General features: G+C 44.2%; 1 protein-coding gene across 1 annotated transcript in view; it reads left to right on the top strand.

Moving 5' to 3' along the window:
* Positions 1-17,061, top strand: part of WDR72 (WD repeat domain 72) — a 192,077-nt gene that overhangs the window by 19,572 nt on the left and 155,444 nt on the right. The window lies entirely within an intron of this gene.

The raw sequence follows: 17,061 nt of genomic DNA, 5'->3' as shown, positions 1-17,061 counted from the left end.
GTTTTGGGGTAGGAAAATGCTGATTCTTAAGGCCGGCAGCTCTGCACTTTGAATTCCTCAGACTCAAAATTCTGAATGTTTCACTACTGACTTGGGGATTCTAGCTCATTGCCGTCGAACCCCCCAGGCAGGCTGGAGAGGGTGCAGTACATTGAGACAGTGGGGCAGCTACAGAATAGAGAGTAGTCAAAATCCCGAACTCCCTCCTGCTTCCCACGAAGAGGACACTTGCCAGTTGGGAGTAGAGGTCCATGGAGAAAAGGTTGGCTGTTTGAATAATAATAATAATAATAATGTTGGTATTTGTTAAGCACTTACTATGTGCAGAACACTGTTCTAAGCACCGGATAGATACAGGGTAATCAGGTTGTCCCACAGGAGGCTCACAGTTAATCCCCATTTTACAGATGAGGTAACTGAGGCACAGAGAAGTCAAGTGACTTGCAAGCACTTGGTCCGATCACTGGGGGTGTAGATGCCAGCAGGTTTCATTCTGGGTGCATCGAGGCCTAGATCCCTTCCTTGCTTACATAACAGCTCTGAAGCAGTGAGGTTGATCCTGACGGTCCATCACATAGTCCTCTTCAGGTTTTAAAGGAAAAAGAAGGCACAGAATACATTTTGCTCAATTTCTTTCTTTAGGTAAAGAGATGTCCTGGAAAACGTTTCTCCAAGCTGAACATTTACAATGTTAAATTTGACGTTACCAACTTTGATATGATTTCTCCTGGTGTATCTTCCCCCCAGTTCATGAAAATCTCTCCCTGTGCCTTTCTTTGGGTTATTTGTTCTGTTTAGCTTTCCCTTTTGCACTGTTATCCCCCTCTAGATTGTAAGTTCATTGTGGGCAGGGGATGCAGCTGTTTATTTTTGTATCGTACTCTCCCAGGGTCTTAGTACAGTGTTCTGCACAAAATAAGTGCTCAATAAATATGATTGAGTGAATGAATGAATGAATGAATGAATGAATGAATAAAGGTTCCAGGTGCGTTGAGACCATATTCCACCTTGGAAAAGATGCAGAACACTGGGATGATGAGGAGAGTGCCCTCTGATTTATTTGAGCCGTAGTCAGATGACATCGTACTTTCTCATAGTATTACATTTCAACTGTTGTGGTTAATGCCTACTCAGCTGAACATCAAAAGGGGTTTTGTGTTCTTTTTTTCACTTAATGGAAAACTGTTCTTGGCATTTTTCAGAAAGCATTTCAAAAATAGAATTTGGTTCACCTGGAAAGGAGAAGAAAAGGAAATCTGTCTTCCTCTATGAATTTTTCGAGAAACATGTGAAATTATTGCTCTCGATAGTATTGCTAGGACAAAGAGTGTTTAATAATGCACTTTCCATTCTGCCTTTGGCAAAAATCCATGGCGTTAAAAAAAAAATTCTGGGAAACTCCCGCATCTTTAAGAGGCTTGGGATTGGCAAGATACATTCGTCCTTTCACAGAGGGTGAAAGTCACCTCTAGTGAGTGTGTGACTGGAAAGGCCATTCCAGTATCATCAGCCTGACCATATTGTCCCCACACAAAAGCTGTCATTTTTATTGTTTGCAGTAACTGGTGCTGTTTTGGTTGGTTGTTTTTTTCCCGTGTGGTACTTGTTAAATGCTTACTACGTGCCATGAATTGTACTGAATGCTGGGGCAGATACAAGATAAGCAGGCTGGGACACACAGTCCCTGTCCCACATGAGACCCACGGCCTTAAATTGGAGGGAGAAGGATTTAATCTCCATTTTAAGGATGAGACAACTAAGGCACAGAGACGTTGAGTCACTTAGGTGGAGTTGAGTCATGTTAAGTGACTCACCCATGGTAAATTAATCAATCGGTCATATTTATTGAACGCTTACTATGCGCAGAGCTCTGTACTAAGTGCTTGGGCGAGTAAAGTACAACAGAATTAGCAGCGATTAATAATAATAATAATATTGGTATTTGTTAAGCGCTTACTATGTGCAGAGCATTGTTCTAAGCACTGGGTTAGATACAAGGTAATCAGGTTGTCCCACGTGAGGCTCACAGTCTTCATCCCCATTTTACAGATGAGGTAATTGAAGCACAGTGAAGTGAAGTGACTTACCCACAGTCACACAGCTGACAAGTGGCAGACCGAGATTCAAACCCATAACCTCTGACTCCCAAGCCCAGGCTTTTTCCACTGAGCCATAATGCTTCATTAGACAGGGAGCCCGTCATTGGGCAGGGATTGTCTCTATCTGTTGCTGAATTGTACATTCCAAGCGCTTAGTAAAGTGCTCTGCACATAGTAAGCGCTCAATAAATACTATTGAATGAATGAATATATGTTCCCTGCCACTAATGAGCTTACAGTCTAGATGGGAAAACAGACATTAAGGAGAAGCAGCATGAAGCAGAAGCAGCGGAATATGTGCAAGGAAAGAGGATCGAACACGTTCTTTAAAGACACAATGAGGCACTGTTGAGTACAGACCAGCCTCCCTTATGACTTTCAGGAGGCAGGCTTTCTTTGAGCAGAGACTTGGAGGATCAGGTGAGCCAAAGGGCAGATTTGTCAACACAGACAGGAACTTGTCAGTATCAAATAGAGCAAGGCAGAGCAGCACCCTAAAGGACAGTTTTGGGGGAAAAGGTGTGCCCAACATTCACAACTGCAGCTCCAGTGTCCACGTCTGCCCGGTCCTGGCCCTCCTCCAGGAGGCCTTCCCAGACTGAGCCCTCCTTTTCCCTCTCCTCCTCCTCCCCTCCCTTTGCCCCCTTCTCCCTCTGCTCTTCCCCCATCCCTTCCGCTCATCTGTGGAGCGATGTTTACGAATGTGTTCTTTCACCAACTAATTCACTAATTGTGTCATCAGTGCCTAATCCAGATAGCCCTCTCTCTCTGTCTCTTACTCTCTCCTTCTCCCCTCTACACACCCAGTTCTCCTAAAGTTGTGTTCATCACTCTTAGAGGGGGACTCAGTCATCGTCATCAATAATTAAGATTATAATTTTATTTAAAATTTAACCTTCCGATCTCGTTACTAGGCGGGGGAAGTCTATTTCTGGCAAAACAATTAGAGGATCCATTAGCTCTTTTTCTCAACTCTATCCTTTATATGCATGGTATTTCGGGTTTAAGCAGGAGTGATTTTATTAGCAAGCCCCACCTCCTGGGATATTGGATTTTTCCTCAGCAGCTGCATTTCCAAGTTGATGAAACTTGGGGCGGTGAGTGCGGAATAGGATTTATGAAGCTGCACTCTTCCCGTCACGTTATTGGTTTTCGATTGCACATTGCAGTGGACACAGAAGGAATGCTCCCGGAGCAGCCGGGTTTCCACTGGGAACCGGGCCCAGATTTCCAAAGAGGCTTCAGGATCTGCAGCTCAGGGGCTAGGGCTCAGGATAGGAGGCCTCAAACATTCCATACGTTACTATATATGTGTCTATCTGTATTTTTTGGTATATTTAAAATCAGTCAATCAGTGGCATTTAGTGAGTGTTTATTTTCTGCAGACCATTGTTCTAAGCACTTGGGAAAGTACAATACAATGGAGTTGGTAAACATCATCCCTACCCACAAGGTAGGACTCTGGTTTGTATTTATGTATATATATGTATGTGTGTGTATATATATATACATACATACACACACACACACACACACACATACAAGTGCTCAATAAATACGATTGAATGAATGAATGAATATATGTATATATATTATATATATGTATATATATATGTCTACATATTATATATATATATAAGCTGATCAAAGACAAGCTGACTATTTAAAATTAAAACTATATTTTACACATTTAAGACAGAAATGAAGCCCAGAAGCTCTTCATGTTCTAGAAGCAGCGTGGCTTAGTGGAAGGAGCATGGGCTTGGGAGTCAGAGGTCCTGGGTTCTAATCCCAGCTCTGCCAGTTATCAGCTGTGTGACTTTGGGCAAGTCACTTAACCGCTCTGTGTCTCAGTTACATCATCTGTGAAATGGGGATTATTAATAATAATAACAATAATAATAATGATAATGTTGGTATGTTAAGTGATTACTATGTGCAGAGCACTGTTCTAAGCTCTGGGGTAGATACAAGGTAATCAGGTTGTCCCATATGAGGCTCACAATTAATCCCCATTTTACAGATGAGGTAACTGAGGCCCAGAGAAGTGAAATGACTTGCCCACAGTCACACAGCTGACAAGTGACATAGCAACGATTTGAACCCATGACCTCTGATTCCCAAACCCGGGCTCTTTCCACTGAGCCACACTGCTTCTTTAACCACACTGCTTCTCTAAAATTGTGAGCCCCACGTGGGACAGCCTGATTACCTTGTATCTACCTCAGCACTTAGAACAGTGCTTGGCACAAAGTAAGCACTTAACAAATACCATCATTATTATTATTATTATAAAAAGACAAGTTTAGTATTAGCATTATTAGCCAGAGTTGTGATCATTTTGTTTTAAATCTTTTTTAAAAAAATGTGTATTCAGGGAACCTACATAATCTAGTAGCCCTGTACCTGCAAGGGAGTTAATCCAGGCCTGGTTATCACAAAAAATAAACAATATTTAGGGAAGTTATGCCATATTCAAAAATAGCTTCTGGAAACAAGAAGTCATTTCCATTTCCCTCAGTTCTAATCTCTCCTTTGGCACAGAAGAGCCCTATTTCCCAGCCGATCAAACGGTACCTATCATTCATTCATCCATTCAAGCATATTTGTTGGGTGCTTACTGTGTGCAGAGCACTTTGGAAAGTACAATTTGGCAACAGATAGAGGCAATCCCTACCCAACAATGGGCTCACAGTCTAGAAGGGAGAGAGAGACAACAAAACACAACAAGTAGACAGGCATCGATGCCATATCCCAGTCTATATTAAATCCATTTATCCCAGGACTTGATATCAGGCCTGACTCATAGTAAGTATTTAAAAATCCCAGCTGTTATCATTATTATTGCTGCATCCCCTGATTGTGAGAAAATTGGACCTATCATCCTCTTCCTCAGACCCCTTCCTAACAGTAATAGTTATTTAATGTTGTTGGTATCTGTTAAGTGTTTACTATGTGCAGAGCACTTTTCTAAGCGCTGGGGAAGATACAGGGTCATCAGGTTGTCCCACGTGAGGCTCACAGTTAATCCCCATTTTCCAGATGAGGGAACCGAGGCCCAGAGAAGTGAAATAGCTTGCCCACAGTCACACAGCTGCCGAGTGGCAGAGCTGTGATGCGAACCCATGACCTCTGACTCCCAAGCCCGGGCTCTTTCCACTGAGCCATGCTGCTTCATTTATTAGGTCAGTGGGTGGCATGCAGTCGTGGGAGTCAGAAGGTCTAATCCCAGCTTTGCCATTTGTCTGCTGTGTGACCTCAGGCAAGTCGCTTAACCTCTCTGGGCCTCAGTTCCCTCATCTGTAAAACGGGGATTAAGATTGTGAGCCCCACATGGGAGAGGGACTATGAGCAACCTGATTTGCTTCTCTTCACCTCAGCACTTAGTGCAGTCCCTGGCACATAGTAAACGCTTAACAGATACCACTCTATTAAGCCCGGGGGGGGAAAAGAACTACACAGGAGGGAATTAGAATTTCAGGGCTCTCAAGAGGCTCAGAATCTGAGTATAAAAGTGTTGACAGAGGACTGGCTGTGTACAGGTAAAGAGAGATGAAACAAAAACACTTAACCACTGTAAGAAAAGGAAAAGTGCCACCCTCCATCCCGCTGCAAGCCATAGAAAAGCAGAGGGCTCCGGTGCTTAGGGGGTCAGAGCCCAACATTCACAACTGCAGCTCCAGTGTCCACGTCTGCCCGGTCCTGGCCCTCCTCCAGGAGGCCTTCCCAGACTGAGCCCTCCTTTTCCCTCTCCTCCTCCTCCCCTCCCTTTGCCCCCTTCTCCCTCTGCTCTTCCCCCATCCCCTCCCCACAGCACTTGTGCATATTTGTATATATTATTTCTTACTCTATTTATTTTGTTAATGATGTGTATCTACGTAGGATTCTATTTATCTTGATGATATTGGTGCCAGATGACTTGTTTTGTTTTGTTGTCTGTCTGCCTCGTTCAGACTGTGAGCCCATTATTGGGCAGGGATTGTCTCTCTCTGTTGCCGAATTGTACATTCCAAGCGGTTAGTACAGTCCTGTGCGCATAGTAAGTGCAAATGAATGAATGAATCCTCACCCTAGTCATTCAATAATATTTATTGAGCGCTTACTATGTGCAAAGCACTGTACTAAGCACTTGGAATGAACAAGTCGGCAACAGATGCAGTCCCTGCCATTTGACGGGCTTACAGTCCCTAATCTCCCACTCGGTCCTGGCTCTCCTCCTCCTCCAGATCCTGGCCCTCCTCCTCCGCCTGGTCTTGGCACACCTCCACCGTCCTTTCCAGGCCCTCCTCCTCCGCATGGTCCTGGATCTCCTCCTCCACCCGGTCCTGGCCCTCCTCATCCCCCGGTCCTCCTCTGCCCGGCCTCCTCCCTCCGGTCCTGGCCTACCCATCACTCTCAATTCTGTGGCACCTCATGCTGCTGCTGTCTCTGTCCTTCCCACTGTAATGGTGCAAGGCAGGATGGGCTCATGGGCAGGGTACGAGGTGGCCCAGGTGCTACCCCTTATCGCCGACTTCTCCCTCTGCATATGGGCAGATATGCTTCAGCCTGTTTTCTGTAGCCTGTCTATACATGCTCTCAAATCCATAGATCAGAGTGTGGATTTAGGGCTTGAAAGTAATAATAATAATAATAAGCTCTTACTATGTGCAGAGCACTGTTCTAAGTGCTGGGGTATATATAGGGTAATCAGGTTGTCCCTCATGAGGCTCACAGTCTTAATCCCCATTTTCCAGATGAGGTAACTGAGGCCCAGAGAAGTGAAGTGACTTGCCCAAGGTCACACGGCTGACAAGTGGTGGAGCTGGAATTCAAACCCATGACCTCTGACTCCCAAGCCCGGGCTCTTTCCACTGAGCCACACTGCTTCTCTGTACAATCTGTGAATCCAGAATGGCTCGATAACATATGGAACCCCTATCTGTATATCATTGCTCAATTTCTATTTACATGATGAAACTCTAATAATCATAACCGTGGTATTCATTGTATGCCAGGCACTGTACTAAGCACTGAGGTGGATACAAGCAAATCGGCAAATCGGGATGGACACAGTCGGCTCCCACTTGGGGCTCACAGTCTCAATTCCCATTTTACAGATGAGGGAACTGTGACCCAAAGAAGCGAAGTGATTTGCCCAAGGTCACACAGTAGACAAGAGGCAGAGCAGGATTAGAATCCACAACCTTCTGACTGCCAGGCCCGTGCACTATCCACTATGCCCTCCATACTGCCTAGGACTGGCAGCCCAAAGGATTAATTGACACATTAACAGGAAGCCATCTAGATCAATTTCAATCCTTTTAAGGTAGTCTCCGCTATTTTAAATTTATAACCACCACTTGAGTATTTATGAATGTCATTTCTCAGAATCAATCGGTGGTATTTATTGGACACCTACTGTTTATACATCACTATACTAAGTATTTGGGAATTCCTTATCCTGGACTGCATGAGCCTGTGACATTTCATTCATTCATTCATTCAATCATATTTATTGAGCGCTTACTGTGTGCAGAACACTGTATTAAGTTCTTGAGAGAGTGCAAAACATCAGAGTTGGTAGATGATCCTTGCCCACCAGGAGCTTAAATAATAGAGGGGGAGATGAAATTAAAAGTGCTGTGGGGCTGAGAGAAAGGAGGGAGTACTGAGTGCTTGAAGGGTCCAAATCCAAGTCCGCAGGTGATCCAGAAGGGAGACCGTGTCTGCTAACTCTGTTATATCGTTACATCGTTCTCCCCAAGTGCTTAGTATGGTGCTCTGCCCACAGTAAGTGCTCAATAAATGCCATTGATGGATTGATTGATTGGTTGATTGAGGGAGAGTAGGAAAATTGAGGGCCTAGACGGGGAAGGCCTCCCGGAAATGTAAGCTTTGAAAGTGGGGAGAGTAGTGGCCCACCGTATATGGAGGGAGGAGGGAGCTCCGGGTGAGACAGAGGATGTGGGAAAGGGGTGGGCGGTGAGACAAATGAGATCAAGTTTCAGTGAGTGGGTTGAGGATAGAGGAGCGAAGTGTGCATGTTGGGTTGTAGTGGGAAATCAGTGAGGTAAGATAGTAGGGGATGATTGAGCACTTTGAAGGAGATGGGAAGGAGTTTCTGTGTGATGCAGAGGTGGATGGGCAACTATTAGAGGATTTTGAGGAGTGGGGAGAGGTGGACTGAACCTTTTTTTAGAAAAATGATCCGGGCAGCAGAGTGAAGTGTGGACTGGATCTGGGAGAGGCAGGAGGCAGGGAGGTCAGTGAAGAGGCTGATGCAGTAGTCAAGCAGATGTGGTAAGTGACTGGATCCACCGTTTGGATAGAGAGGACAGAGTGGATTTTAGCGATTTTGTGAGGGTATAATCAATGGGATTTTGGTGACAGATTGAATACATGCGTTCTACAAGAGCGATGTCAAGGATAATGCCGAGGTTACGGGCTCTCGATATGAGCACGTGCTTGCTAATTCTGTTGCAATGTACTCGTCCAAGCACTTAAAGCAGGTCTCTCTACATAGTAAACACTCAATAATGTGATTGATTGATGGGGAGGATTGTGGTATTGTCTACAGTGATGGGGAAGATGGGGGAAGACAGATAAAGTATATGGTGTGTGTATATGTATTGTGTATACTTGTTTGCTTTCATATATAGGTGTTTGTGGGTAGGTGTGGTGTATATATGTGCAAGTTTCATGGCCAATAAAATCAAAGCTTCATATTTTCAGTATGTCCCACATGAGGGTTTCACCATTGCCGAGGCAAAACAGGGTAAGACCATTCCGAGTTGGCAAAATGTGTGAGGTACCATCTAAAAATGTAAATTTATTATAATTTTCCATCTTGGTCACTGGGAAAGCATCGGTGTGCAAGCACACTTTAGTGGCTTTATTGGAAATACACAGAGAGGGAAGGTGTAGTCAGCAGAAAAACTGGTAATTTTCAGATGCAGATTAGAGTAGTTGAAATCACACAAGACTGGGATTCAGGAGACTTGAGTTCTAATTTAGCTCCACCAATTTCCTGCTGGGTGACCTTATCCTTGCCTCAATTTTCTCAATCGTAAAATGGGGGGATTAAATATCTGTTATCCTCTTTGGACTCTGAGCCCCATTTGGAAAAGAGATTGTGTCCGAGCTGATTGTGCTGCACCTGCCCTTTGTGAGTGGAGGCAGGTTCGGAGAAATCCTCGTGAAATCTGCCCAGGAGTAGTAGGAGGAGATGAGATTTTCAAATCATCTTTCCTTCTTTGTTTTTGTCCCTCTTTCCTTCTTCTTCCCCACCACTATCTCCGTTTCTAACTTCAATATAGTTCAGGGCCCACTGAACTCCAATCGAATGGCTAAATCTCACCTACCTTGATATTCACTTGATTTTCATCCCATTCTCAGCCCCACAGCACTTAGGTATGGATCTGTACTATATTCATTTCAATGTCTTGTCCCCCTTTTTTGACTGGTGAGCAGGGAACGTGTCTACCAATTCTGCTGTGATTTACTCTCCCAAGAGCTTAGTACAGTGATCTTTGGACAGTAAGTGCTCAGTAAATGATTAATTGATGCCTGGCTCCTTGGCCAACACCCCTACACACCTTCTCCTTTCACTTTTGCTGTCTCTCATATTCCCCTTTCTCCAGTCCCCACCCCAACCCTCTGTCCTCTCTGTAGCTGCCTTCCTGCTTACCACAGCTGCCATTATAAGTGGTTCCTAAAATAATTTGTCAGTCATTCAGTGCTATTTACTGAATGCCTCCTGAGTGCAAAGCCTATCCTAAGACCTTGGGGAGTGCAAAAGAAGCAAAACACATACCCTCTGCCAACAAGGGGCTTGCATTATAATTGGAGTCTCAACATTCTATAATATCATATAGAGTCAGAGATCATGGGTTCGAATCCCGGGTCTGCCACTTGTCAGCTATGTGACAGTGGACGTCACTTCACTTCTCTGTACCTCAGTTACCTCATCTGGAAAATGGGGATGAAGACTGTGAGCCTCACATGGGACAACCTGATTGCTTTGTATCTACCCCAGCGCTTAGAACAGTGCTCTGCATATAGTAAGCACTTAACAAATACCAACATTATTATTATAACAGTGACTTTAGAATTGGAGAGGTATGAAAGCGTGCAATATTTTTTGAATATTTCCGTTTGTCTAAATACAAAATCTCCTTCACTTAGAATGTAATGGTGCCTGATAACCTGTTATTTGAGGGCCTGAAATTAATCTAATTAAAATAAACTAATTAAGAGAAGCAGCGTGGCTCAGTGGAAAGAGCCCAGGCTTGGGAGTCAGAGGTCATGGGTTCTAATCCTGGCTCCGCCACTTGTCGGCTGTGTAACTTTGGGCAAGTCATTTAACTTCTCTGGGCCTCAGTTCCTGCAATTGTAAAATGGGGATGAAGACTGTGAGCTTCCCTTGGGACAACCTGATTACCCTCTATCTAACCCAGCGCTTAGAACAGTGCTCCGCACATAGTAAGCGCTTAACAATTACCAACATTAATTAATTAATCCTTATCTGGCTAGCTTTTTCATCTCAGAACACCACCGTTGCTTCAGAGCAGATCTTAGTGTGGGATCAAGTTCAGCTGAGTTCCTGGAGCGATATGGCGGACCTTCAGACCGAGGAGGTTGTGCTCTTCCAGCAGTTACCGCTGCTGTGGCATCCATCCACAAATAAATGGGCCAGGCAGTCAGTCAATCAATCATACTTTTTGAGCACTTACCATTTGCAGAGTACTGTACTAAGCACTTGGGAGAGTACAATATCACAATGAATAGACACATTCCCTTCCCACAAAGGGATTAAGTCAGTCTCTGTGCAGTTTGTGGGAGTGCAAGTCTCAGCAGCCAAATGCGCCTTCAGCCTCATAAGGCACTTCACCCTAGCCTGGTTGGATTTATGCCCAAGAACTCTAGCCCAGCTGGCTTCCAGCCCAGGTTGTCCCCCAAGACCTCAGTCCTCTGCCCTGGAGATGGGGTGGGAGATTGAGAAAGTTGGGAAGAATGTTTAATCAATCAACCAATCAGTGGTATTCATTGAATGATTCCTGAGTGCAGAACACTATACTAAGCACATGGGAGAGGACAATACAGCAGAATGGGTAAACACATTTCTTATCCACAGTGAGCTTGCAGTCCGCAGGGGGAGACAGTCATTAATAGTAATAAGTACTTTATAATCATGTACTGAAGCATTGTGGGGCTAAGGGTGGGGTGAATCCCAAATGCCGTAGGGACAGATTTAAGTGCGTAGATGATGCAGAAGGGAGAGGAAGTTGGGAGAAAATAGGACTTCATCGGGAAGAATTTATGGAAGAGATAAGACATTAATAAGGCTTTGACGTTGGGGAAAGTAGTGGTCTGGCATATATGGAAGGAGAGGAAGTTCCAGGCCAGAGGGAGGACATAGGAAAGGAGTCGGTGGCAAGATAGACGAGATCAGTCTGTAGTAGGTCAATGAGGTAAGGTAGAAGGGCACGAGCTGATTGAGTGCTTTAAAGCTGGTGGTAAGGAGTTTCCAATTAATGTGGAAATGGATGGACAACCACTGAAGGACCAGAGAGATGTGAACTGAATGGATTTTTAGCAAAATGAACTAGGCAGCAGAGTGAATTATATGGACTGTAATGGAGAGGAGAGAGACAGGAGGCAGGGAGGCCAGCAAGGAGGCATTGACAGTAGCCAAGATGGGATAGGCTAAATGCTTGGAGCAGTATAATAGCAGTTTAGATGGTGAGAAAAGGATGGATTTTAGTGACGTTGTGAAGGCAGACCTGACAGGATTTGGTGATATCTTACATAGTAAGATACGCTCTGCACATAGCGCTCAGTAAATACTATTGAATGAATGAATGAATGAATATCTTGAATAAGTGGGTTGTATGAGAGTTGAGTTGAAGACAACACCAAGATTATGGGCTTGTGAACTAGCAAGGATAGTGATAACTGTCTACAGTGATGGGAAAGACAGGGGAGGACAAGGTTTGGGTGGGAAGATGAGGAGTTCTTTTTTGGACATGTTTAGGGTGAGTTGTTCCCAGGATATTCAGATAGAGACATCCTGAGGAAATGGAAGGCTGCAGAGTAGGAGAGAAATCAGAGCTGGAGGTGAAGATTTGGGAATCGACCACAAAGAGATGGTAGTTGAATCCATGGAAACAAATGAGTTCTCCAAGAGCGTGTATGCTCTGAGCTGTGCTGTCTCTTTTCCCAAGGCCGGAGAAGCTTCTTCTGTAGAGGCCGGGGTGAGGGTGACAGTCACGATTATGACTTGCCTGAGATCTCACGGTGCTTTGTTCTGGATGGCAGGAGGGATCCTCATGGCTCACGGACACTCCAGAATTAACAGGCTAGTGGATTTTCCTTTATGAAATACTCATTTCTCTGAAAGGTCATGCTGAGAGCCAGGAAAAATTTTCTGTGTCCAGATAATTATTCTTTGAGATCAGAACTGCTCTTTATGTCATGTCATGTTATGTTATGTCATGTGCTTGTGTTGGAGGACAGGGTGCAGGCAGTAATTTTCACTGCTCAAGTAATTTTTTACAATTAATTTAACATGGACTTTTAGTCATGTCAAAGTTCCACAGTGAGAATTGTAAACCAAATTGTTAAAAATGCTACATTAAGAGAATTGGATTTATGCAGGAGGATGACACCGTGTCACTTGCTTAAAAATATAACGATTCTTAGTAAAATATGGGAGAGTGATTGTCCTGGTGATCATTACAAGGATAATTAGAGTCTCGTGGGATTTTTGAGGAAGACAGAGGGAGGGGGAGTGATACCAGAGAGTAACCCTGCCTCAGTGGTCTATATTGATCAAGGCTTCTATAAAGTGACCATGGTCAACTTGGCTGCCTAAATGAGGCTTGCTGTCGGTTAGCTTTCAGTCAGTTGAGGTGGAAGGGGCATGGAGAGGAGAGAGTACAAATCTCTGGGATCCTCATTTAGCCAAACTGGTGAAAGTGTGACATTAACTTTCTTGTGAATCATTCCCAAAGATCACCACCCGGAAGAGTGAATTTTCCAGGCCACAGAGTTTTCTCATTAGTCAGTAATGGTATTTATTTAATGCTTGCCAAGTGTCAAGTATTATTCTCAGTACTGGGCTAGGTTCAAAATGATCTGATAAGACACAATTCCTGTGCCGCCCAGATCTCCCTTCTAGCCCATCAGCTTGCCATGGGCAGGGAATGTGGCTATCAACTCTGTTATACTGGACTCTCCCAATTGCTCAGACAGTGTCCTGAACACAGTCAGCAAACAATAAAGACAATTGACTCACAACCAAAGAATAGGGAGAGCTGGTATCTTATTTCCATTTTACAGGTGAGGAGACTGAGGCCCAGAGAGATTAAATGACTTGCCCAAGGGCACACAAGAGGCCAAGGACAGAGCAGGGACTGGAATCCATATCTCCTGACACACTCTCTCTTTCTCTCTTTCTTTCTCTCTCTTTCTCTCTGTATATAGCATTTCATTCTGAAGATCTTGGCTGAACCAAACACTCCATATGCATGGCCAGTTTTCCAGGCTGAGCTGAAATGGATCGTACAGGCCATAGAAAATAGTTATAGCAATTATTTCAGCTGCTAACTGCATCTCTGGTCTTTTCTACAGGTTCTTTCTAGATCACGCAGGAGAGTCTCTTGCACTAGGTTGAAGACAAGTGAAAGGGAGGGATGAATTCTTTGCTCTCCAGTCAGACATGTCTGAAAATGTCAATCTTTAGAAGTCTCTTTCCTCCAGTGATTCCTTGCCTGGCTCTTGAAGATGTCCTCGTGTGGGATATGCTCTGCTGACTCACCATCCTTCAGCTGCGTTCATCTCCGGGGGAAGACCCTGGATCTCATCCTTGACATCAGCCAACGAAGTTCAAACCCTCCAGAAAACCCATCTTCTCTGGGAAACCTTCCTCTATTAAGCCCCACCTTCCCGGGTCGCATCCATCCATAAACCCCCCTTAATCCTGATACTGGAGACACCAGGTCCTGATGAATGTTTGTCAGAAATCTGGATTCTTATTCATTTGTCTCTTTTCCTTCTATACATTTCCTATCAAGAACTATAGTGATTGTGAATCGTTTGCCCCGAAAGTTCCTTGAGAGCAGCGTCTGGATCTATTATTCAGTTTTACTCCCCCAAATGCTGAGTTCAGTGCTCTGCAAACAGAAGACATTCAATCAATTCTGTTGATGGATTGATTAGCTCAGGGCCACCAAGGATTTGCCAGTGTTAATTCTGCAGAGAAAAGTCCAGCCCAGAGCGCCTAATAAATTGATTGGGGAAATTTTAATTGAGATTAGAAGCGTGTCATGGGCAGGGATCGTGTCTTCTTTCTACCTTTGTTGTTCTCTCCCAACCGCTTAGTACAGTGCCCTGCCTAAAGTAGATGCTCAGCAAATGCCATTAATAATAATACTAATAATAATGATGCCATTTGTTAAACACTTACTATGTGCCAAGCACTCTTCTAAGCGCTGGGGTAGATACAAGGTAATCAGGTTTTCCCACCTGGGGCTCACAGACAATCCCCATTTTACAGATGAGGCAACGGAGACACTGAGAAGTTCAGTGACTTGCCCCAAGTCACACAGCTGATAAGTGGCGGAGCTGGGATTAGAACCCACAACCTCTGACTCCCGAGCCCGGTCTCTGACTCTGCGGTCAGATCAAAATGAGAAGGTTTTTCTGGGAACAATCCAGTATCCAGTTAAGAGTGGCAGAGAAGAACGGACAGAACCATGGACAAGTGATTGTCTTGTAAACAGAATGGCCTAATGGATGGAGCACGGGCTTTGGAGTCAGAATGATCGGGATCTTGATCCTGACTCTGGGCAAGTCACTTAACTTCTCTGGGTCTCAACTCCCTTATCTGTAAAATAAGTATTTAAAGACTGTGAGCCCTATGTGTCGACAGGGAATGGGTCCAACTCAATTACCTTGTATCTACCCCAGCATTTAGTACAGTGCCTGGCATAGCGTAAGTGCTTAAGAAATATCACAATTATTATTATTATTATTATTGTTAAGTTTAGTACCCCGACAATATCTAGTTGATTTCCTGTCTGCTACCTAGACTGTGGCCCCCATGTGGACCAGGGACTGTGTCCAATTTGATAACTTTCTATCTACCCCAGTGCTTAGAAGAGTGCTTGGCACACAGTAAGCGCTTAACAAATGCCATAATTATTTTTATTGCTGATTTCTGGTGAGTGTCTTTGCAGCTCTTAACTGCAGCATCTAGACCCCCTCTAAACTGTAAGCTCATTGTGGGCAGGGAACACGTCTGTTATGTCGTTCTATTGAACTCTTCTGAGGACTTCGTAGAGTGCTCTGCGCATAGTGAAAGCTCAATAAATATGATTGACTGACCAACTGAATGTCGCTCCCGGGGATGCAGGGTTGGTTTAGCTGTCAGTGGTATTTTGGGGTCAGAGTTGTTAGGGGACCAAAGCTTCTAGGAACTTAAAGTCTATGGGGGCCGAGGTTTAGGGGCTGTGTGTTGTCAGTCTTGCCTTTCACATCCAGTCATGGTCGAGTTAGCGGGGATTTTGGGTGAGGCCAGACAGATCCCCTTCCATCTTGCACCAACTTCCTAATTTTCTTAAGCACGAAAGGCCCTGTCTGTGGTGAAGGGAAAGTTTGACAGGGGGAAAACTGCTTCATTTTTAAATGGATGCTTATGCAGCCCCCCGCCCCCTTAATTCTTCCTCTCATCTCCTCCTCTTCCCTCTTGTCCCCCATTGTGTCCTCTCTTCCCTTTCTTGCTCCCTCTTCCAGCCCTGTGCCTCTCCCCATCTTTGATTTTAGACAATAATTATGAAAATTACTGTATCGTCATCCAATTTTCCTCAGAAAGTATAACTTCAGCCTCTCATCGTAGCTCTAATTCAAGGGGGCCCTCACTGATTTTCCTGCTTTCTTTTTCTTTGCCCCGTCAGACTGGATTATTTACTGTTTTTTTATATGATCAATTGTAGCAGGAAGACTGGCCCCTTCCTGAGATTCCAGGTAGGGCGTAGGGAATTGACTGCTTCATTTCTTGGAGAAAGGTAAATGAATGGTCTCCTTGGTCTGGTATTTTTGCAAAACTTTTGCAAAAAAAAAAAAAAACCAATGCTGTTGCTGGGCAGCTCCATTGTGTCCAGAATCAAAAGCACAATGAGCAGAAGGGTGCTGTCTGCCGTCAAAATGGCATGTGGGCTTTGAAGGGAAACGAAGTTCAAGTAATTGTCCTCTTGTAAACCACTCTTTATCGCTCATGGCTGTATTTCACTTTAAAGAAATCCTCTAAAATCATCCATGCTCACAGATAGTTCATCCATCCTTTTTCTGACAGGAGAAGGCAACTTTTTTCTGAATGCTCATCAACTTTCAAAAAAACTTTCCATAGCAAAGTGAACTTCTCCCCAACAGGAAGTGAGTCACATTGGCATTTTCCAAGCCCTCAAAACCTCGCATGTTTTTATTTATTTATTTATTTATTATTTTTAACAGAATGATTTTCCAAACCTCCTCACCGATGAATCTTCCAGACTCTCAAAATGCATTTGGGGTATTACTGTGGTATGTGCAGGATATGTACGAAACATTTTGTGTGCAGAGAAAATCAATAGTTTCATTCTGATGGTAAAAATAAATATTTTCTGTACTTCAAATTATTTTTGCCAATTAAATTCTACTCTGCACGGCCTTTATTGTTTCCTGAGTCACTGCTCTTCCTGCTATTTAGCAAGTTAAATATCACTGAGATAAGCTTTGGAGTGCTCAAAGTAATCATCTGAGTCTCTTCTTGCTAGGACCAGCATAGAGATAAGGCACTGTCCTTCCACCTCAGAAACCTGTGGCTTGAGGACTTAGGGGTAAGGGACAGGGGCATTTGATGGCACTTGAGACTGCCAAGCGGCTCTCGGCTGATGTAGCAATACCTGGCGAATGTCCTGGGACGTGAGTTGCACTGGTTATT

The sequence above is a fragment of the Ornithorhynchus anatinus genome, chromosome 8 (genome assembly GCF_004115215.2).
Source record: "Ornithorhynchus anatinus isolate Pmale09 chromosome 8, mOrnAna1.pri.v4, whole genome shotgun sequence".
Classification (NCBI taxonomy): Eukaryota; Metazoa; Chordata; class Mammalia; order Monotremata; family Ornithorhynchidae; genus Ornithorhynchus; species Ornithorhynchus anatinus.
The sequence above is the reverse complement of the archived record's forward strand: the minus strand, read 5'-3'. Positions and strand labels throughout refer to the sequence as shown.